Source organism: Amblyomma maculatum, chromosome 5 (assembly GCF_055883805.1).
Source record: "Amblyomma maculatum isolate TAMU_Amacu chromosome 5, ASM5588380v1, whole genome shotgun sequence".
NCBI classification, from domain to species: Eukaryota; Metazoa; Arthropoda; class Arachnida; order Ixodida; family Ixodidae; genus Amblyomma; species Amblyomma maculatum.
Window position 1 is genome coordinate 64,092,660 of NC_139348.1, and position 22,689 is coordinate 64,115,348.

Genomic DNA, 22,689 nt, shown 5'->3' on the forward strand with positions numbered 1-22,689 from the left:
TCCGGTTGGCGAACTGCACAGGAGGGTAGTCAATAGAAGCTGCAACTTCAGGAGCTTGAGCGAAAGGCTGCACTGTAATAGCTTGTGGTGGTGAAGCCGACCGTCTGGATACCCTCTGGACAGAGACCTCAGCAGATTCGTGCAGTGGAAGTGGATTGAGCCGCAGGAGTTCTTCCCGCACGATTTGTCGGATTGTCGACGGAAGATCTAGTTGCGCATGGTGATCAAGGCTGGCCACGGTTGGCACGTCGGCCAGCCGCCCAAATTTTGGCGCAATACGACGCGTTTTGAGAGCTTGAAAAGCGCGTATGTGTTTAATAACATCGGAGACGGTTTCAAGGGTGTCCTTGGCGATTAAAAAGTTGTACACGTCAGCCACGATGCCCTTCAAAATGTGGCCGACTCTGTCTTCTTCAGACATGTTGGAATTCACACATTTGCATAATCTGAGGATCTCTTCTGTATAAGTGGTACACGTTTCATCCGGCAATTGAGCTCTTTGAGCAAGGGTCTGCTCAGCCCGCTTTTTGCTCGGTACAGAGTCACCAAAACGCTGTATTATTTCGGTGGCAAACCGTTCCCAAGTTGTCAAATTGTCTTCGTTATGCTCGAACCATGTCATAGCCGTGTGAGTTAGAAAGAAAACGACATTTGTGAGCATGGTGATAGGGTGTCACCCGTTAATAATTATGGGGTATTATTAACGATGCGCCCTTAACGGTGCGCACACTCCCAGACACCCTTAGAGTGAGTGGGGGTAGCTGTTCCGGTCGCAAAGGAGATGCCCTCGACTTGCGTGGCAAGCTCAGCCGGAATTCAAGTACCTTGTAGTGACAGAAGGGGGTGGTCGTTTGGTGCCCAGCGGTCGCCGGTTCAAACCAGAGTAAGGATCGGAGTCAGAAGTAACAAACAAAACACAATTTATGCACAGCAAGAGACGATACAAAGGAACACACAAGATCACTTGAAATGCACAGACGAGAGGTTCACAGAATAACAAACGCTAAGCATGCACTTACACAGGTATCCAATAACGTAGAGGCTTTACAACGGATGAAACACGAGAGAGTACATAAACAAACACCAAATTGTTCACCGGGCACTGTTGCAGTCCGACGCCTCAAGAGTCACGATGTGGCCGCCATACGAGACGAGCGCCGCTCCCTTGAAAGTCCGTGGGCTTGCCAGCAGCGGGTGATCCCCGGGAGTCCAGCCGAAGCACAGGCGAACACGTCACAAAACACTGACGAACTGACTGACTGGCTGACTGACTGAACAAGCGGCGCGGTCGCTTTTAATAGGGCGCGCCGCGTCTGTTTGTTAACATGCGCCAAAGCTAGCGCACACACACACTTAGCTTCGCTGGTTATAGCGCTCTCTCTTGCTCCCGTCGAGCCGCGCGTCGCCATTGGCCAGGTCCCATAGAACATGCTGGAAATTTCTGGCTGATTCCAGTCCGATGAATCACCGTCCTCCCCGGGCAATGGGAAAGAGGGTGACGGCAACGCGTACGAAGCTACGCGCTCCCCCGCGCGGGGAAGGGGGCTTTTCTCTACATGCTTTCCACGCGACGCCACGCGGGCCTCGCGCCGTGCCGGCTTGATGAAAATGGGCGCCGATTTCGTGACACTGCCCCTCCCTTAAAGAATATTGTCCCACAATATTCACAACAACCACGAACATCGCGCGCACATGCATGCGCTCACAAATATATGGGGCAAATGTCCACATCACGCACATTGCACAAATTTCACAACTGCCATAACACATTACAAAATTCACACATCAATGCCATGATGTTCACAAACAGCACCACACTGTCGTCACATACACCTAGAAATCAACAACACAGAAACGCACAGCTATTCAAATGTGAAGCGCACAAACCCAGGGCATGCTTTCGCCTATATTTCCAAAAACGGCTTGTGGCTCTTCTTTTGAACAGGTGAGCTCTTCTCAAACTGCCAGTTCTCTTTCCTTCGAAGCACTGGCGCTTCTTTCGTTCGCGCGTCCGGCTCCCTTTTCTGGTTCTAATGGTACTTCTCATTCCCGATTTTATCTCGCTCCTCCCTCTACTCTTGAGTTCTGCTTTCCTATCGGAAGCTTGGCCAGAACTAGCGCTAACATGCCTAGGACCGCTTCTATTAGGCAGCCTCATTCCTTCCCGGCTGGTGATACAATCTTTGCGCTTGTGCTTCCAGTTCTTCATGAACTTCTTCCTTGTTTTTCTTTGGGACTCTTCCCGCTCGACTTTGCCTACATCAGCAGTGTTGAGTTTTCTTTTCTTTCTTACTTTCGCCCGCACAGCCGACCGAGGCGCGTTTATTCCCGTTTTATCAGAACATTGTTGTCTGGAAGGAGCGTCTTCTTGAGGACTTTGTTCTCCCTCAATCCTTTTAATTTTCTTTCTTTTCTTTACGACCTTCAGTCGCACTTTCTTGAAGCAGAGCTCAGTTGCAACTGGAGACTCATCCTCCTCACTTTCAGTTACATCCCGTTCCTTAAAAGTTTCCTGAAAATGTTTCTTGAATCCTTTCATTGCAGTACAGTCTTCGCTTTCTTTCCTTCCTGAATCCTCAAGGTTAAGATCTGTACTGTCACCTTTATCCCAGCTTTCGTGCTCACTGCAATTTGAAATCTCCTCATCCCGGTCACTCATGCACTCAGCCATGGTGTCATTTAATGAGGAGCTGCAATCCTGCCCTTCTTCATCTTCAAGCTTTGAAAACACGAAAGAGGTTTCTGGCTCGATAACTACATTCACAGCTTCGCCGCAACCTTTCATTTTGGAGGGGACAATCTCACTTTCTTGGGAAATCTTCGCTCCAGAAAAGTTTGTTCTTTCTGAACATTCTGTCGCGGGAACGGACTGTTCCACAACGTTACTCTGATCCCTGGAGCTAGTCTCTACAGCACCGGTGGCTGTCAAAGAATCGGTTGTTTCACTGTATTTCCTAATATAAGGAAAGGTAACCTCCGGAGGCTCGGTAATACCTTTCCAACGCCGAACCTCAGCCACCTTTTTGAGAAGGATATCTCTCTCTTTAAAGAACTCTTTTTCTTTTTCTGCCTGCCTCCTGAGCCATTCTTTCTCTCTTTCTGCTCGTTTCCTGAGCCATTATTTCTCTCTTTCGGCTCTCTTCCTGAGCCATTCTTTTTCCCTTTCTTCTTCTTGTCTCTTTGCCTCTGCTTGTTTCCTCTGCCATTCCCTCTCTCTTTCTTCTCGTTTTCTCTTTGCCTCTGCTTGTTTCCTCAGCCATTCTCTCTCTCGTTCTTCTCTTTGCCTCTCTCTTTCTTTCTCAGCCTCTTCTCTTTCCTTCTTAGCTTGTTTTAGAACCTCTCTTTCTTTTCGGTCCACCCATTCTCGCAGTTCAGCTCCTTTAAGACCCTTCTCTAGGCCTAAGGCAACAATCTCGTTGATATTCATCTTCAATCTTAACTGCCTAATGCTAACACATAGCACTCTCAATGGACCTTGCACAACCGCTTCAGCGCGGTACCTCTAGCTATCGCTCTGCTGCCACTCTGTTTACGACCTCTTCGTAAACTCTTCCAACTCTTTCTCCGTCCTCTGAGCTTGAGTGCACCAAACGTCCTGTCGCGGACGCCAGAATAATTGTCACCCGTTAATAATTATGGGGTATTATTAACGATGCGCCCTTAATGGTGCGCACACTCCCAGACACCCTTAGAGTGAGTGGGGGTAGCTGTTCCGGTCGCAAAGGAGATGCCCTCGACTTGCGTGGCAAGCTCAGCCGGAATTCAACTACCTTGTAGTGACAGAAGGGGGCGGTCGTTTGGTGCCCAGCGCTCGCCGGTTCAAACCAGAGTAAGGATCGGAGTCAGAAGTAACAAACAAAACACAATTTATGCACAGCAAGAGACGATACAAAGGAACACACAAGATCACTTGAAATGCACAGACGAGAGGTTCACAGAATAACAAACGCTAAGCATGCAATTACACAGGTAACCAATAACGTAGAGGCTTACAACGGATGAAACACGAGAGAGTACATAAACAAACACCAAATTGTTCACCGGGCACTGTTGCAGTCCGACGCCTCAAGAGTCACGATGTGGCCGCCATACGAGACGAGCGCCGCTCCCTTGAAAGTCCGTGGGCTTGCCAGCAGCGGGTGATCCCCGGGAGTCCAGCCGAAGCACAGGCGAACACGTCGCAAAACACTGACGAACTGACTGACTGGCTGACTGACTGGCTTACTGAACAAGCGGCGCGGTCGCTTTAAATAGGGCGCGCCGCGTCTGTTTGTTAACATGCGCCAAAGCTAGCGCGCACAAAGACTTAGCTTCGCTGGTTATAGCGCTCTCTCTTCCTCCCGTCGAGCCGCGCGTCGCCATTGGCCAGGTCCCATAGAACATGCTGGAAATTTCTGGCTGATTCCAGTCCGATGAATCACCGTCCTCCCCGGGCAATGGGAAAGAGGGTGACGGCAACGCGTACAAAGCTACGCGCTCTCCCGCGCGGGGAAGGGGGCTTTTCTCTTCATGCTTTCCACGCGACGCCGCGCGGGCCTCGCGCCGTGCCAGCTTGATGAAAATGGGCGCCGATTTCGTGACATAGGGTCCCACCGGTTGTACCGACTAACTCGTTCATAATGAAGTAGCCACTTCTCAGCATCCTCACCGTCTTCTCCAGCAAAAGGATGTGGTTCCCTGTAAGGCTGGCAGGGAATTGTAGAGCTGGAGGGGGCAGGCCTGTCACCAGCCTGGCTTGCAGCGTCGCGGCTGGCACGGTTAGACTCGGTGTTGTCCGTGATGGTTCGAAGCGGTGGCAGTCCAGCAAGGCGGCGACTACATCGAAACTCCAGTTGGTCTCGCTGCGCCGTACTTAGGGATCCAACGGAGCACCTTCCACCAAGTTGTTACGGTGAAATAGCGAAGGGGTGTTTATTTACAGTGATATGGCAATGGGATCAGGGACAAGGTTGTTGTCGTTGTTGTTGTCCAAATAACTTATGGCACATACCCACAGAGGGGGATCGGCCAAGAATTGGGTAGCAAAGATTTTTTTTTCTTTTTTTTTAATATACTTGCATAAAAAAAATAATTTGAGGGGTAGAGCAAAGGAAACAAAACGGGAAATAAGTGAAATATAAAATGAAAAGTGGTAACACTCACGGGAGATTGACACTACAATTTTAGAACAAGTGATGTTTAAATATTTAGCAAGGCAAACGATTTGAGTCCAGTAAAAAATTTTGCATGGCGGTAAACACAGACCTGTGACTGTGCCCAAGGATTGTGGCGCCAAATGATAACAATGTCGGGCTGCTTAAACTAAGGCCAAGCTGTTGCAATGGCCTTTCCATCAACTGCTTTCTCAGCATAGTAAAGCGGCGGCAAAACAATAAAAAGTGATCTAATGTTTCTTGTTCACCGCAAAATGCGCAGACGGGAGACAGTGCCAAACCAGACCTGTAAAGATAGAAATTTAAAGGTGGGATACGGCATCGCAGCCTTGTTAGTGAAATCTCAAGTTGCCGTGAATGACATAATTTTCTATTCCAAGAATAATTTAGATGCAGGTAGTCATCAGATCTTAAAAGATGTCCATTTTTCATATTTAATTGGACGTTTCTTCGAAACCTCGCTGCGGTGATGTACGCGGTCGCCGGAAGGATAGATAATACGGGGCCATTAAGGGACTCTTTTGCCAAATTGTCAGCATATTCATTTAAAGTCACATTGCTGTGGCCTGGGACCCATACCATATGTACAATTTTCAAATGTCTAGGAATCAGGGAGACAAAGGTTTTTACTATTGCAGAATCCACCGACGAAGAGAGAGATGAACACAAGGATAGAGAGTCGGAAATTACTGCCACTTTAGAAAAAGAGGAGTCTAATTTTCGTGAAGCGAGTACCACCGCCAGAAACTCTGCCTCAAAAATTGGGGTGAAGTCCGGAAGCCGGACAGAAAAAGACCAGTCTAAATGTGGACAATATATACCCACACCCACCTTTTCATTACTTTGAGATGCGTCAGTAGCTACAACTAAACTAGCAGAAAGACTTCTTAAATGGTCTTCTAATAATCCGTTTAGAATAACGGATGATAAGTTTTTAGCATTATTGGGGAATATGTCGTCAAAGACAATTTTAATAGATGAACCGATGGTTTGTATGGGTAGAATACTAGGAAGGGAAACATTTAAAGGGTCCAGCAAATTTTTGACCATAACAACCTGCGGGGTGTGAAATTTAGACCAATGGACACCGAAAAAGGAGGTCGGTTGACAGCAAAAAATAGACATAGATCGGTGAAACTCTGATTCATATATCCTTAAGTACGTCTGAACGGTTAGAATTTGTAATCTATATATCAAGGGTGGAATCCGGGCTTCAAGGTAGAGCACATTGTTGGCAACAAATTTTGGAAGTCCCAGACACAACCGAAGTGCTTCTCGCTCCAACAGAACAAGCGGTCGAATTTTATAAGTTGCTGATCCAGAAAACAAGACTGAACCAAACTCTAAAATTGGACGCACATACATAATATAAATCATTAAAAGGACATCTCTCCGCATTCCAGAACTGGGACGACTAATTCGGCGCAACATGCCCACGGCCCGAGCCCCTTTCGTAGCAATATGGTTAATGTGGGGCTGCCATGAAAGATTATCATCATAAGTGACCCCTAAATACTTTAATGATTTAACCTGTGGTATTATTTGCTGCTGATACATTACAGACAGACTTACAGAATCTTTTATGTTAAATACGAGGACTGCGCTTTTGTTGACATTTAATGTGAGACGCAAGCCACACAACCAATTCTCAATAGAGTTTAGGTACGTTTGCAAGTGGAGATAAAGGGATTGAATATCCGATGCAGTTGCAAAAAACGCAATATCATCCGCATATACGTAAGTGCGAACGTCATAATTAACTGGTATTGAGCTGAGTAGTATGTTGAAAAGGACTGGTGAACGACTGCTCCTTGCGGCACTCCCCTGGCTTGCTTATATCTGCCAGAATGGACGCCATTTAGTGCACAGTAAAACTCTCGGTTTTGGAGGAATTCAGATATCCAGGCTACTAAATAATGTGGAAACTGAAGAGATTTCAATTTTTGCAATAGAATGCTATGCTCAACGCTATCATAGGCCTTGGCTATATCTAGCGTTATCAAGGCAGCGTACATTTTTTGGCGCCGTGCTAAAAGAACTCGACTCTCGAGATCAGCATGCGCATTCCAGATGGAACACTTTTGACGGAAACCAATTTGGCAAGGGCTGAGGATATTTTCTTTATTCATGAATTCCGAAACACGTATAAGTATGACTCTTTCAAATAATTTTACAATGTTTGATGTTAATGCAATTGGTCTAATATTATCAATGGACAAGGCACCGCCTTTATTCTTAAGTAAAGGAATTATTTTGGCAAGTTTCCATTCTGGGTGCATCCAAGCATGTTTGATGGAATAATTTACTAGCTCTAATAACGTCTGAGGTGACTCATCAAAAAGAATTTTTAACATTTTTGAAGTTACTTTATCAGGACCGGGAGCAGCGGCTGGTAATCTCATAACTATAGGAGAAAGCTCAGAAACGGAAATTTGGGGATCATAATTAACTGGTTCCATTGGCATTACAGGTATCGAGCCCGAAGGAAGTGCAGACGAGAAACGCTTCTCCAGTCCTTTGGCAATTGTTTCAATTGTGTCTATTGCTTCATAGGGAGTCAAAATAAAGGAATGTAGATTTTGTGCTTGCGGAATCTTTTTCCGCGAGCGTAAAAAACCAAAAAGAGCAGTTCGATTGCCAGATTTAGAGAGGAAATCAAAATGCTTAGCATCATACTCGTCCTTCGCTTTTGCAACTGTACGTTTAAAAGTAGCTGCAATGAACTTGTAATCCTGCCAGTTTTTCGGGCACTGGTTGTGGAGAAGCTTTTTCCATGCCGCCTTTCTACGTCTGTAATCTCGGGAACAATCAGCATTCCACCAAACAGCTGAAGTATTCCCCTTTGAGCTCCGTACCAAGATCTCAGACTTCTTACGGCAATCCTCAATCACCGAGCATAAGCGTTTTGATTTTTCTTTTTCATCCGTGTTAGTCAATGACTCAAGATTAGAGCGTAACGTTGACTGAAAGTTATTATAGTTGATAAATGACTTCAACTGAGAAGTCGCTGGAGTTACAGGGTGATTAACCTCAAACGCAATCGGTATGTGGTCACTAGAGGTGCCACAATCAAGTGTCGACCAATTATTAACGAAGAGACTGGGAGAGGTAAAAGTTAAATCTAACACAGATTGACTGTGTTTTCTTATAAATGTGGCTGAACCCGAATTTCTACAGGAAAAGTTATTATTTGTTATCCAATCCCAAAGACGCTTGCCACAACTATCTGTCTTGTAGCCCCATGACACATGATGCGAATTAAAATCACCAGCCAGAAGAACTGAGTTTCGACAATTGACTAATTGCAGATCTAGAGGTTTTGTAACTTGTACACCGCTAGGGAAATAAGCATTCACTAAGGAAAACGGACAGTGCCCTGGAATTTCAAAGTCTAGGGCCAATAACTCACAATCTATAGAAGATAACTGGAAAGAAATCTTAGCCCTGTGACAGAATTTTGTACAGACAAATATAATTAAACCTCCTCCTTTTGATTGGCGTTCTTGTCGGAATGAATGATAATTTTGTAAATAGAAATGCTTTTCGGCTGTTAGCCAAGTTTCTTGCAAAATAATTATGTGTGGATTATATTGAGAAGAAATGTAAACTAAATCTGTTGAAGCTGTTAGAATTGAACGACAGTTCCACTGGATAACTCTTAGTGCCCCTATGATTGTGAAATCTTGGCAGCCGCAACTGCCTGCCCCAAAATATTATCCTTTGGCTTTAATGTATGCTGATGTTTCTTTGATTTTGGTTGGGACCGCGGAGAAGAATGATTGGACATGGGAGACCCACACCGTTTTAGAATTCTTACATCTGATTCTACCATCTCTGCGTCATCAATGTTTTTATCGTCATCTGGGAGAGCAGCCCTGTTAGGCGAAGCAACAGTAGTGCTTTCAAGCAGTTAAGAGCTTTCAGAGGGCATGTTTGCCATGAAAGGGGCTGTTCCTGATTGCAGGGCTTGCGTTAGCTGAACTGCCAGAACGTTAGAAAAACACTCTGTGACAGTAGCAACTATTCGGTCGACCATTTTATTCATTGATGCTTCCACTGCAGTCATTATCGCCTTTGAGATTGATGCATCCAGAGGCACACCTGATCGGGCTGACACACCTGCATAACCGTGTAATCGGTCCTTAACTTCTATTACAGCGTCACGACGCGAACAGCGTTTTCTATCTATTACCTCTAGAATTTGCAGCTCCTGTTTTCGAGATGGACACTCCAAGGAGTTTGCAGCGTGGGCTCCACCGCAAAGGCAGCATTTGTCGTGTTGTTGTGAACATGATGACGAATGATGACCATCGCCACATTTGGAACACCGCACGGAGGACTTACAACCACGAGCACTGTGACCATATCGCCAGCAATTAGTGCACTGCAGTGGCTTAGAATCAAGAGGATCCACACGGAAGATCAATGGCCATGCTTTTATCTCTGACGGGCATGAAGTTCCCGCAAATGTGGCAATCACCGACTCTGTTGGTACCCGCGTATTATTAACCTCCCGGCTGCAACGGTACACCGCTACCACACCAGCCGCCGAAAGAAGGTCGAGGGTCTCAGCTGGAGTTAAAGAAGAGTCTACTCCTCGGACTAATCTCTTTGTGCATGCAAGATGAGTAGGGATAAAGCTGCTCACCTGAAGGGATCCAAATGAATTGCATTTAAGCAGATCCTTCACGCAATTGAGGTCTGGAGATCGGCACAGTATCCCGCCACGCCCAAACTGCCTCACTTCTGTGATCGAGTCATACAGGGTAGAGGCTGCCTGGAGAGCAGCTCGAACAGTCCCAGGGTTATTCATTTTAATAAATCCGCCATCCTTGGGCACCAGCGCCACAGGAATGTTTGGAACGCCAGACCGTTGGAACGTTTCCAGAGGTAGATCGTGAGGAGTAATGAAAGCCGACCAGGGGGAGCGCCCCTGGCCGGGAGACTGCGTAGACATCACTTTACAGTTACAATCTCTCTGCGAGCGTTATCAACACGGTGAAAAGCGAAAATGCGCAGGGGAAAACAGAAAAAAGAGGACTAGCCGCCCAATACTTAGCCGATTCACGCCTTCTGCTCGTAGCGGTGCCCTAATACTAAGCCTCTTCGCATCGAACGTCACTGAAGCCTAGATTTCTCTATGGTGAAGCCTACTAGCCCCCAGGCACCAACGCTTTTTTTCCTCTTCTCCCAGATCAGCACAATTCTTCCTCGTCGTCAGTGGCGTGACAATATATATATGTATATGTATATATATATATATATATATATATATATATATATATATATATATATATATATATATATATATATATATATATATCTCGAAATGTGGCTTTAATAGTTGATTTGAACGTCTAGCGCTGCCAGTAATTCGGGCACAGCAAGGTCGAATTGCCAGCCGCAGGCACAGCTTCAGCGCGAGAGATTGGCGCCGGAGACAAGCCGGAGACAAGGAGAAAAGCACTCCTTCTTTTAACTTTCTATCTCCTGCATCCCATTCCACCTTTCTCAACTTATGCCTTGTGGCAAACTCTTCGAAAAAAAAAACAAGCGATGATGATGGCTATGCCGCACGTTTTCCGTTCTTTGTCTTCTTTACATTTCCCCCACGTGAAGAAGTCGCCATCCTGGCGACTCAGGGAGAAGAGACGACCAGAGGTTTGTAATATCGCTTGAGGCGGCTAACGTGGAGAGCCTCGCGGCCACGACGGTGGTGGTCGGAAGAAGGGGTGACTGGCTCGATGACGTAGTTCACAGGGGATGTGCGTTCCAAGACTCGATAAGGTCCGTGGTATTTGGTTTCTAGTTTGTTGGTGGCAGGAACGCATAGCCAAACGAAGCTGTCGGCCAGGAACGTGGGAGCAATGGTAGCGCTATCATGCTGATCTTTGCGATAGCCATGAGTGTTGGAGTTAAACGTGCGAGCTAGCTGACAGCATTCGTCGGCCTTCTGTACAATATCTGACAAAGGTCTGCACTCAGAGGCATCTGGATGGTATGGCAAAATTGTGTCCAGAGTACAAGATGGTTCACGGCCGTATAAGAGAAAGAAGGGCGAAAAACCAGTTGTTGCTTGGGTGGCAGTGTTGTACGCGAACGTTACAGGCTTTCCAATTACAGCTACAAAAGGGAGAGAAACAGGAAAGGAATGAGAAAACATCTGGAGGAACAGAGAAATAAAAGAAATCGTAGAGAGGTAGCCGAACTTTGTCACCACGCGAGCATGCAAGGGTTGAAAACTGCAGAGGAGCGGGCAACAAGCATACTACAACCATAATGGGTGGTCAACAACCCAATAGAGAGACGGGCGACTCAATGGCTCTACGCATTTGTATTGAGTGCAGGGATTTGCGACAGCTTAGTACCAGTGAGGTTCAACAAGACGGTGCAGGTGTAGCATGAGTATATGTGCTTTGGAGGTACAAAAAGGATGTAGGGCAACTTAGCCGTCACGCGAGCATGAAAGTTGTTTTTCTCCTTCCTTTCCTTTTTTTCTGCCTCTTTGCATTATATAAAACTGCTTGTTGAGAATAGGCAATTGTGTTCTTTGTTTAATTTTGTATGTTTATGTACTTTATATAAATATATATATATATATATATATATATATATATATATATATATATATATATATATATATATTGTGAAAGAATGCCAGGTCCACGCGGCAAGATCGTGAAGGCAAGGCAAGGTATGCCGTGTCACCATTTAATCTGATGGAGAAAACCCAAGCGTGCGCTGGAGCCGGCGCCGCGGGACGATGATGATGGTATGTACAAGAGGAAGACGAAGATCATGGTATATACAAAGGAAAGAAGATCCGTGGAGGGCTCACACAATCCGCCCGGGGGGTCGGAAGCGGCCAGCCTGGCCACTCCTAACAAACCGATGTACCACGGCGCACAAACGGCTTCAAGCGAGATACATGAACAATTTCATTTCCACGGTGGCGTCGGTCAGCTGGGCGATCAACAGGTGTGCCTTGGTAGTTTACCGGGGAAGTTTGGTTGATTACCTTGTAGGGACCAAGATAGCGGTGCTGAAATTTATCACTAAGGCCAGGGGTGCGCAGTGGTGTATAGAGCAGTACTTCGTCACCAAGACGAAAAGCGACCACGCGATGTTTCGAATCGTAGCGACTCTTGCGGTCTTGCTGGCACGCTTCTGTGTTGAGGCGGGCAAGATGACGGCATCTGGCCACACGGGATAAGAACTGGGCTGGCAATGATGAGGAGTAGTCGGGCGTAGAGAAGAAGGAAGTGTCGAGGATTGTAGTGGGAGGACGGCCGAAAACGAGGAAAAATGGGGAGTAACCGGTAGTCCGCTGTACTGCAGTATTATAGGCGAATGTGACGAATGGTCGAACAGTATGCCAATTTCGATGATCTGGTGTGATGCACATGGATAGCATATCCGATAGGGTTCGGTGAAATCGCTCAGTCAGACCGTTAGTCTGGGGATGATAGCTTGAGGTTGTCTTATGGAGTTTGGATGGCGCACGAAGAACTTCGGATACGACTGTCGATAAGAAGGCCATCCCGCGGTCACTTAGAAGCACCCGAGGAGCGCCATGACGCAATCGGAAATTAGCTACCTCTTCAGCGGAACCAGTCGGTACAGGGGTGGTCTCAGCATAGCGTGTAAGGTGGTCGACAGCTGTTATAATCCAATAGTTACCCCCATTGGAGAGAGGCAGGGGACCATATAAGTCGATGCCGACTACGTCGAATGGTGTGACGGGACAGGGAAGGGGTTGTAGGAGACCAGCGGGGGAAGAAGTCGGCCGCTTGCGACGTTGGCACAGGTGGCAGGAAGCAACGTATTTAGCTACGGTGGTAGACAGGCCAGGCCAAAAGAATCGTCTTTTCACGCGGTCGTATGTTTTGTTAAAACCAAGGTGACCTGCAGCAGCGTCATCATGGAAAGCCGCTAGTATACGTGGGCGAAGCACACGCGGTACGACTGGGAGCCAGCGAGTTCCATCAGGATAATACACGTAGCGGCGTAGTACGCCATCTTCAAGCTTGAAATTGCGAAGCTGTCGGCGAAGCCTAGCGTTGGGTGGGCTCGAAGCGCCGATAAGGCGGTCGATGATGGACCGACAATAGGCATCAGCTAATTGCTGTGAGCGGAGAGCGTGCTTGTTCTCAGAGTCGTCAAAAGAAGCTGCAGTGATATGCGTCGGTGGAAGCGATGATCGGCTGTGGTCAGAGGTGGAAATGCATTATTAGGAAAAACAGCAGGCTGATTCCGAAACCGGGCAGCGAGAAAGAGCGTCGGCGTCTTAGTGTTGGCGGCCCGATTTATAAACGACGTCGAAAGGGTATTCTTGCAGGCGTAGAATCCAACGGCCAAGTCTGCCTGTCAAATTTTTTCAGTGAAGATAACCAGCAATGAGCATGGTGATCGGTCACAACTGTGAAATGCCGACCATACAGGTAAGAGAGAAACTTTTGAACAGCCCAGACGACGGCGTTACATTCGTGCTCGGTAATGGTGTAGTTTTTCTCAGCTGGAGTCATGGTTAGACTGGCGAAGGCAATCACTTTCGCACGTGAAGTTGCATCGCGCTGCAGAAATACAGCGCCAAGACCGTGACCACTGGCATCAGTGTGCAGGATGGTAGGAGCGCTGTCGCTGAAGTGGCCAAGAACTGGATCTGATGTGAGGGCGGACTTTAGGTCGTTAAAAGCAGTGTTGCACTGTTCAGTCCACACGAAAGGGCTGCGCGCTTTAAGTAGTTCATGAAGTGGCGCAGCAATAGTTGCAAAATGTCTTATAAATCTCCGGAAATAGGACGCCAGGCCGAGGAAACTGCGCAAATCTGTAGTCCGTTGCGGACGAGGAAAGTTCAAGACCACGGTTATTTTTTCAGGGTCTGGGCGAATGCCGTCATGGCTAACCAGATGTCCTAATATTTTAATTTCCTTCTCTGCAAAGTGGCACTTCTTGGTGTTGAGCTGAAGGCCCGCTGAAGCAAGACACGTGAGGACTTCATTCAGGCGCGTGAGATGGTTGGTAAAAGTTGACGAAAAGATAACAATGTCATCCAAGTAACATAAACAGGTGCTCCATTTGAGGCCACGAAGTACAGTATCAATCATTCTTTCAAATTTTGCGGGTACGTTACAAAGGCCGAAAGGCATAACAATAAACTCGTAAAGTCCGTCAGGAGTTACGAAAGCGGTTTTTTCTTTGTCGTCCTCATGCATAGGTATTTGCCAATAACCTGAGCGGAGGTCCAAGGTCGAGAAATATTCGGCACCTTGGAGAAAGTCAAGGGCGTCATCAATACGCGGCATCGGGTAGACGTCTTTGCGGGCTTTTGTTGAGTGTGCGATAATCAACACAAAATCGTACCGATCCGTCCTTTTTCTTAACTAATACTACTGGGGAGGACCATGGGCTTGTTGATGGACGAATAATATCGCGATGGAGCATGCCGTTGACATTTTCTTCAATTACTTTTCGTTCCGAGAGAGAAACCCGATAATGTCGTCGGCGTACAGTTGAGTTACCTTCGGTAAAGATGCGGTGATATGCAACACTAGTCCGTCCCAGTGGTGGGGAAGCGGCATCAAAAATGGCTTGGTGGGCTTGAAGCAATTGGAGCAATTCTTGACGTTGGTGTGGCATGAGGTTCGGATTGATTGTCTTCGACAGCATGGAAAGAGAGGCTTGCGATGAATCGCGTTGCGGAGGTAGCGGGGCAGTGAGCGCCATCATGGATATAGGGTGAGCATCCACTATGCATGGCAGGGAAGTTCCTTTAGTCAGCACGAGGGATTCACGGGAAGTGTTCGTGACAGCTACTATTGCTGAGCTGCTGCGGAATCGTACAAGACTTGATGGGAAGGCGATCCCAAGTGCAAGATGACGATAAGATGGTGCGATGAGTACATCCCCGTCACTGATGTGTTCGGAAAAAACGGCAATTAGTGTTTCGCACTGTGGAGGCAATGCAGTATCAGCTGCGGCAATGAGGAAATGATGCCGTGCAGAAATGTCAGATGAAAAGTCACTATCTGTCAATATGGATGACACGGTCGCCACAAGAAATTAACGCTGAAGTGGTTGACAAAAAATCCCATCCAAAAATCATCAAATGCGCACACGGTGAAAGCACAGAAAACTGCACATGGTGGCGGACGCCGTCTATAACAACTCGAACTGTACACTTTGCTGAAGGGGGCAGATGGACGCCATTTGCTGCACGAATTTCAGGTCCATCGTATGGTGTCGTTACTTTCCGCAAACGGTGGCACAAATCAGCATGAATAACAGAAAGTGCAGCTCCTGTGTCAATCAAAGCTTCGACCGGTAATCCTTCAGCTAAAACGTAAATCATATTATACAGGCGACGAGGAGGACGTTTTGTAAGTTCGCAAAGTGCAGTTTCTCCTCCGGAAACTGCTTCGCTTAGTTTTCCGAATTACGGACAGGAACAGTTGTTGCTGGCCGAAGTGGCCAAATAGAGCGGCGGTATGGGGAAGGGGACCGGCGTCGGGATACATGAGCCCCACTTGGTTCAGACGAGGATGCCGGCGGTGGAGAGAATCGATGAGGTTGACTGTGAATTGGTCGTCGCTGATAATATGCAGGTGTGTCACTTTCGAAGGCGTCATAACACGTCGCTCGTTCTGAATGCGTCGGCGACAAAAGCGAGATACATGTCCTCGAATTCCACAATAGCACACTGGGCGAGAGGGGCGCGAAGGTGCGTAATAGGGTGGCGTCGGTTGAGCCGTCGTCATGTCGTTGATATGGTTGTAGGTGGTGCTTGGGGTGGAGGAACAAAAGGAGGAGGGGATGCTGCGGCGTGAGCGTAAGTCGGTGCTGGGCGAGGTGCAGGAGGATCAGGTGTGGCAGGGTGGTTGATAGTGGCCAACTCTTCTTTAATGATGTGGCGGAGGCCGGCGTCATTAGAAAGAGGAGACGAATGATCGCACCCATGCCGGCAGAAAGGGCTGAGAGCTTGGAGCTCCTCGTGGATTATCGCTCGAATCATGGCTCGTAGATCGAGGTCAGTAGAGGTCGGGGCAGTAGTGAAGCCGGGCTGCAATCGGGAGGACTGTAGCTGGTCGAGGCGTTGGCAGGTCGTTATAATGGAATCAACACTTGATGGATTTTGGGCAACTAGGGTGTTATATGCCATGAATTGATTCCCTTCAAGACATGGTGTACATGTTCAGATTCCGGCATAGTGGGACTGATACGCCGGCAGAGTGACAGCACGGCGTCAATGTATGACGCATAGGACTCATCCGAACCTTGACGGCGGTTAGCGAGCTTGTTCCTTGCGATCTCCGTCCGAAGAGCCGGGTCAGTGAAGTACTGGCGGAACTTCTGCTTGAAGGTGGGCCAGTTTGTGGTGTGGGGCTCGCGGTTAATAAACCAATTTCTGGCGACCTCAATAAGGTAGAAAGATACGTTCAGAAATTTCAAAGCATCAGCCCACCGGTTGTAGGCACTGCAGCGTTCATAAGTGTCAAGCCAGTCATCGACGTCTTCGTCGCGACGACCAGCGAACAGCGGCGGGTCGCGTTGTCGTGTGGGCACCATCGGAGGCGGCGGTGTAGCCGAGGTAGAGGGTCCGGCCGAGTCGGGACTGCTCTCGGTTGACATGATGATGGTAGTGGTTAAACGGCGGCCGCAACGTAGCTCCAGCGAGAGGCAGGGCACTAGGCAGCAAGGGGATAGAATTTCACCTCCCCCACTTGTGAAAGAAGGCCAGGTCCAGACGGCAAGGTCGTGAAGGCAGGGCAAGGTATGCTGTGTCAGCATTTAATCTGATGGAGAAAACCCAAGCGTGCGCCGGAGCCGGCGCCGCGGGACGATGATGATGGTATGTACAAGAGGAAGACGAAGATCATGGTATGTACAAATGAAAGATCTGTGGAGGGCTCAATATATATATATATATATATTTACATATATATATACATACATATATACCGGGTGTCCCAGCTAACTTGAACCAAGGGTTACAAAGTAATATATTTGAGGTAGGTCAGTGAAACCAGTTGCATACAACTACCAGCCTGCTTGCGCACTACAGGCAATTTTTTGTTTTGCAATTAGTTAATTGGCTAATTATGTTAATTTTTCTAATTTAATAACTATTCACCTTAGACCAAAAATGTGAATTGGAAAGTTGTAGAGCACCTTCAGAAACCTCCATTCCATTAATTGCGATAAAGAAAGCCTCACGTGTATCTTTTTTTCCGGGCTCAAAAGAAAGCCCGCGAAATACAAATAATACCACGTGACTAACGCGTTTGAGCGCAGCGATTGTGGTGCTCTCAGTCGTGGTTTGAGCGAACGAAATCAGCTGCGGCCGTGACCCGATGGTCCCGTTGCAGCGGCAGGCAGAAATGTTGGCGATGGTTGGAGCGAGCTCGAGCTCGCCCGTCGTCACCACGATCTTGGCCAGTCCTGTGCACCGCAGCAGCCTACATCACGACAGGCGGATGACGATAAAGAACCGGCAAATGAAGGTGCAGCGCATATTTTAGTCGAGTCACATGTCATCTCGCCCCTTTACCCAAGCCTGTATGCGCAGATTCAGTGGCTGATACCTTATCGTTCATCCGTTTGCCGTAAAGTTCGCTGATGGGAGAGAAGGAGGGTTTGTTAGAATCCCCACTCTCGGTGCTACTTGCACCATCACGTGGGCCGGCTGTCGGACGCGGGCGAAGAAGCCATCGCAGGCATATCGGCCTGCCGCTTTAACGGGGCAAAGGAGACACGGCCGCAGCTGATTTCGTTCGCTCAAACCACGACTGCACTAGTCACGTGGTATTATTTGTATTTCGCGGGCTTTCTTTTGAGCCCAGAAAAAAAGATACACGTGAGACTTTCTTTATCGCAATTAATGGAATGGGGGTTTCTGAAGGTGCTCTACAAGTTTCCAATTCACATGTTTGGTCTAAAGTCGATATTTAATCAATTAGAAAAATTTACATAATTAGCTAATTAAGTAATTGCAAAACAAAAAATCGCCTGTAGTGCGCAAGGAGGCTGGCAGTTGAATGCAATTGGTTTCACTGACCTACCTCAAATGTATTATTTTGTATCCCTTGGTTCAAGTTAGTTGGGACACCCGGTATATATATATATATATATACTATTTGCTAAAGTACGTTTACTTTATTTTGTGCGTTTAGCGTCTTTTCTTTTATCTTAAATTGGATTATGCCCAGCAAAGGTTTGCTGTCCGGGCAACCTGTTGTACTTTTACATTCTTTTTGCATATTCTGAGACGAATATAAAAGGTAAAAGGTGTAGCATGAAGCACATAAAGCAGGTAAAAGGCACATAATGTAACGTTCAGTGCGCGAGTGAAACGGAAACGTAGGAAATAAAAATAAAATGTACTGAAGAAGGAAAAACTTAACCGATAAATGAAACGAACACGTCACTTTTAAAGAAATCTCTACCCCTTTATCGCAGAAAACACGCCATAGCGTGCTGAAGATATCGGAACAAATATAATGAAAACGTCCCAATGCCCTAAAAATAAATTTCACGCCTTGGAACAGTGGCAAAGAACAAAACAGACTGTTACTTTTTAAACATACTTCAGAGAAAGGCTCTGTTGAGGCAATATTGAGCATTGAGTATTGTGCATGAATACACTGAGCATGCCAAACATATTTTTTTAAAAGGAAAATTATATTTGTTAGAAGGAAAGTGCACATAAATTTATTTTTGTATCAGACAATAGCTGCTGTGATAGATGAAGAGAAGGAAGCTGCTGACGTGGCGGATTGTTCAACGGTTGACTCAGTCTAATTCGTGCGATGAGGTATCAGACGCTATCTCTTCTTTAAGCGTTTACGTTTCTGGTGGTAGGAGAATTATATGTATAGGTTTGCTATACATTAAGTTCAGTTCAGTCGTTCAGTCGTGTCCGACTCTTCGTGACCCTATGGACCATATCGCGCCACGCTTTCCGGTCTCCCACTATCTTAACATCACATAACTTCATCTGCAGCGCCGCGCGGATGCTATCTAACCATCGCGTTCGCTGCCTACACCTTCGCTGGTGACCTTCAACCTTTCTCAACATCAATTCTTTCTCCAGTGACTCCTCTCTTCTCATCAGATGACCAAAGTAGCTGAGCTTTAACTTTAGAATGCTCAATTTAAGCCCAAACTTCTCACTCTCTTCTTGTACGCGCATTAGAAGTCTCTTGAGTTCCACTCTGCCATTAAAGTGGCATCATCCGCATATCCAAAGTTGTTGATACGTTTTCCAGCAATATTCACTCCAGCTGGAGACTCGTCCAGAGCGGCCTTCCTCATGATGCATTGCTATACATACGACACAAATAATGTACGCTTTAAACAGAAATTTCCCTGTATATAACTGAATATCTAAAACGCCCTTTAGCCCTCTGCCGGCCGGGGCAGGTAATCGTTTTCACATAATCAGATATATTTTTGCCAAACATATGCTGAATTACCTACTACTGGCCACTGACGCCCGCTGCCGCTTCAGACATTTCTTTCAAATATATAGCTTTACATAAGACTTTTAACCACCGCACTAGAGTTAGGAGTTTCCCAATTAGAGGAGAACGAAAATTCAGGTAAACTATGGAAGCTTCACAAGGTTTTACGTGATAATATTCTTCTGGAGCAGACCATTCTTATTCCCCATTTCAGCTGTAAAATTCTTTACAATGGCATGGGCAGTCTGCCTTGCTTCGGATAACGAGGCTGCTTAAGGAAACGTTTCGTTTATCTTTTAAGTTGCTCTTTTACTCTCTTATTGATCAATACCTATTTACAGTATGCTAACGTAAGAAGATGACAATTCGTGGAGCGATAGGCAATAAGCACCAGTGTACAATCCATTCTGTTATTCGAGTTTAAAGACGGCCGTTAGCTTTCAACGGCACAGTTTCAAAACAAAACGACTAGTTATGAAACCGGGCAGCCTGTGCTATTATTATTATTAACCTTTGCTCAGATTTCTCATACATTTCTCATTTGTGTGGGTATAGAAAGAAGTCGATTCCTATAAAAATTAAATAAATCTGAATAAGTGTATCGCCTAAATATATTCGTGATCTTGAGATGATATTTTATTGCTCTTCGCATATTTTTGATGCTATGTTCTATACTAAACATTGCAAAATTATTGCTCTCATAGATCTAGGCTCACTTTTGAGTTAACGCTACCGTTTTTTTTTTGCTATATCAGACAACAAGGAATGCCTCTTTTTCTAACTTCATACGTTCCACAAAAGAACAAATGTTTGTTCCATTCGCGACAACAAATTTTAAGCAAGAGCAAGACGCCCTTATATCTAGGCGTTCGTCTTCAGAAGAGCTGCTTCCGAGTTGCCTTACGTCTATGAAGGGGTAAAGGTGGCCTTATATGACACAATAAATAATGTCTCTGAAGCGGCATTGGCTTAAACAGGCTGGAATACTTCTCAATCTGTCAGCAACACTTGAAGTTGATGCAGCTAGCATGGAGAGGAAAATGTTGATATTTTTTCTAGGGCAGTTGTAATGAGCAATATGTTTTTTGTTTTCGTTACGGTGCTGTAGAAGTGGGAAATTATAAATAGTGAGTAAAGCTTACTCTTTCGGGTAAGTCCAAGCTAACAGGATGACCAGGTATAGCGCAGCGGAATTCATCTCTAGAGCTGATTACACACACTTCTGTGAGCGCTGATTACGATCAGCGCTGTATTAAGGAGAGACACGAGCAGCTAACCTCCCTTGAGGGCTAGAGCAGATTTATAGCAGTAAAACGAGGAGACATTGCCAGTGGGAAGCAGCTGGGGCCTGGCTGCAGTTGGTTACAAAAAGATTCAGCAATTAAATGTGGCGTGAACTTTAAGTCGAACATGAATGATGATGTCATGACCCACTTTAATATAGCCGCTAAGCTGCACGTTTTGCAATGTATCTGCCTTGCATATCATAGCCGTGTCACTTAGCGTGCTCTTATTTGAGACACATTTATTCTAACGCTTTCTTTACGTCTTCTCTGTGTTTAGCATTATATCTGTCATGAATTTTTCTGCGCTATTTTTTTCCGACGCAATCTGTAAATCTCAACAAGTACAGCGTGAGTATCTAGTAATGATGGATAGCGTGGTGATGTACGTGAACACCACTCCTAACGAGGCGAAGTGTGCTGGCTCGAGTCGGATAAACAGTCAAGAGAATCCGGTTCAAAAAATTAGAACGACGCCTGTCTCACGACCCTTATCCCTTTTCGTAAGACTTGGCGATATTTTGGTATACACGTCACAGAAATAATAATGTTATCACTGGAAACACTTCAGATGGTTTGTGAAGAATGGGCTTCACGTTTATACGCTGCCAAGAATATACTTCCATCTAAATTTAAACACCCTGACAGACAGACATTTACAACGGCTTCTCTTATAACGAAAGCGCTGCTTTTTTGAAGAAATAAGCTATCTTGATCTATCAATTGGTTCAGCGACTCGCCACTGTGTGGTGCTATGAAGCTTTTTGGAATCCTATTCACAGTAGAAGATAGCAGTATCGGTGTTTTTGACCAAAATAACATTTTATCATAGCGTGCCTCGAGTACTCAGCACTGAACGCTTAACCTCTCGCAGAGGCTCCAAAACGCGCTGACATTTAACATAGACTATGCAATTAAACAAGAGAGAAAACGCAATGCACGTGTGCCTCGTTTTCTGATCTTACCCTATGGAAAAAATTTGAATTTTTACTCAAACTTTTTAGCATAAACGAATAACAAGTGATAGTTCCACATTTTTGCAAGCTTCCGAATATGATCGATAGATGTCACTTCACAGATAACAATATACATAAACCTCTTCATGCATTTCGGATTCTTTGCTGCAAGTTTTTCCAATGAGATTATCAAAAGTGTGTGCCTAAGATTATTCAACTACCCGCTCACTAACAACAACCAGCTGAGACAACTGTTGGTCACGTTATTCTAATCTAGTTCTTGGGCGCCTTAAGGTTGTATATTGCGTGCGCACTAAAATTTGCAGCGACAAAAAGCAAGAAAAATGGAATAGTAAAATTTATTCCAAGAGTCATTTCAACTTGAAATTTCAATTTGCTTGTGGAAGCAGATCAGCCTATTTCTTGGTAATGCAAAAAACTGCTCGAGCTCATCATAATGTAGCAAAAAGATGACATTAATTGTTTTTCAGAAAAAAAATATTGTATTAAGCAGCTTCTGTGCGATATTACATTTTGACACGAAATATTCGAGCTGCGCTGTTGAAATCGTTACCTAAACTACTGAGGGTTTCTTGGGTTCCAAACGAACACTGCACTACACTACACCTGCCGCTTCCAAGATGTGGCTAGTATAGTCCAAACTATGCGCAGCATGTCCACCTAATAAATCCGATATCTTGCGATCCAATTACGCTAAGAAAATACAGTCCTCTGAAACGGTCATGTGTGACATTTTATTCCATTATGTGGCTATCCGTGTGCTCTTTATAATGCAAACGCGAGGAGCACCCAAACAATGGACGATTACTTTGGCAAT

General features: G+C 45.9%; 1 long non-coding RNA gene across 1 annotated transcript in view; it reads right to left on the minus strand.

Moving 5' to 3' along the window:
• LOC146188421 (uncharacterized) overlaps nucleotides 1-20,981 on the minus strand; it is an 82,837-nt gene extending 61,856 nt beyond the window's left edge. The window contains exon 1 of the long non-coding RNA XR_014707534.1: nucleotides 20,755-20,981. This is a non-coding gene — a long non-coding RNA (uncharacterized LOC146188421). The remainder of the gene's footprint in view (nucleotides 1-20,754) is intronic.
• Between the last annotated feature and the right edge of the window lie 1,708 nt (nucleotides 20,982-22,689).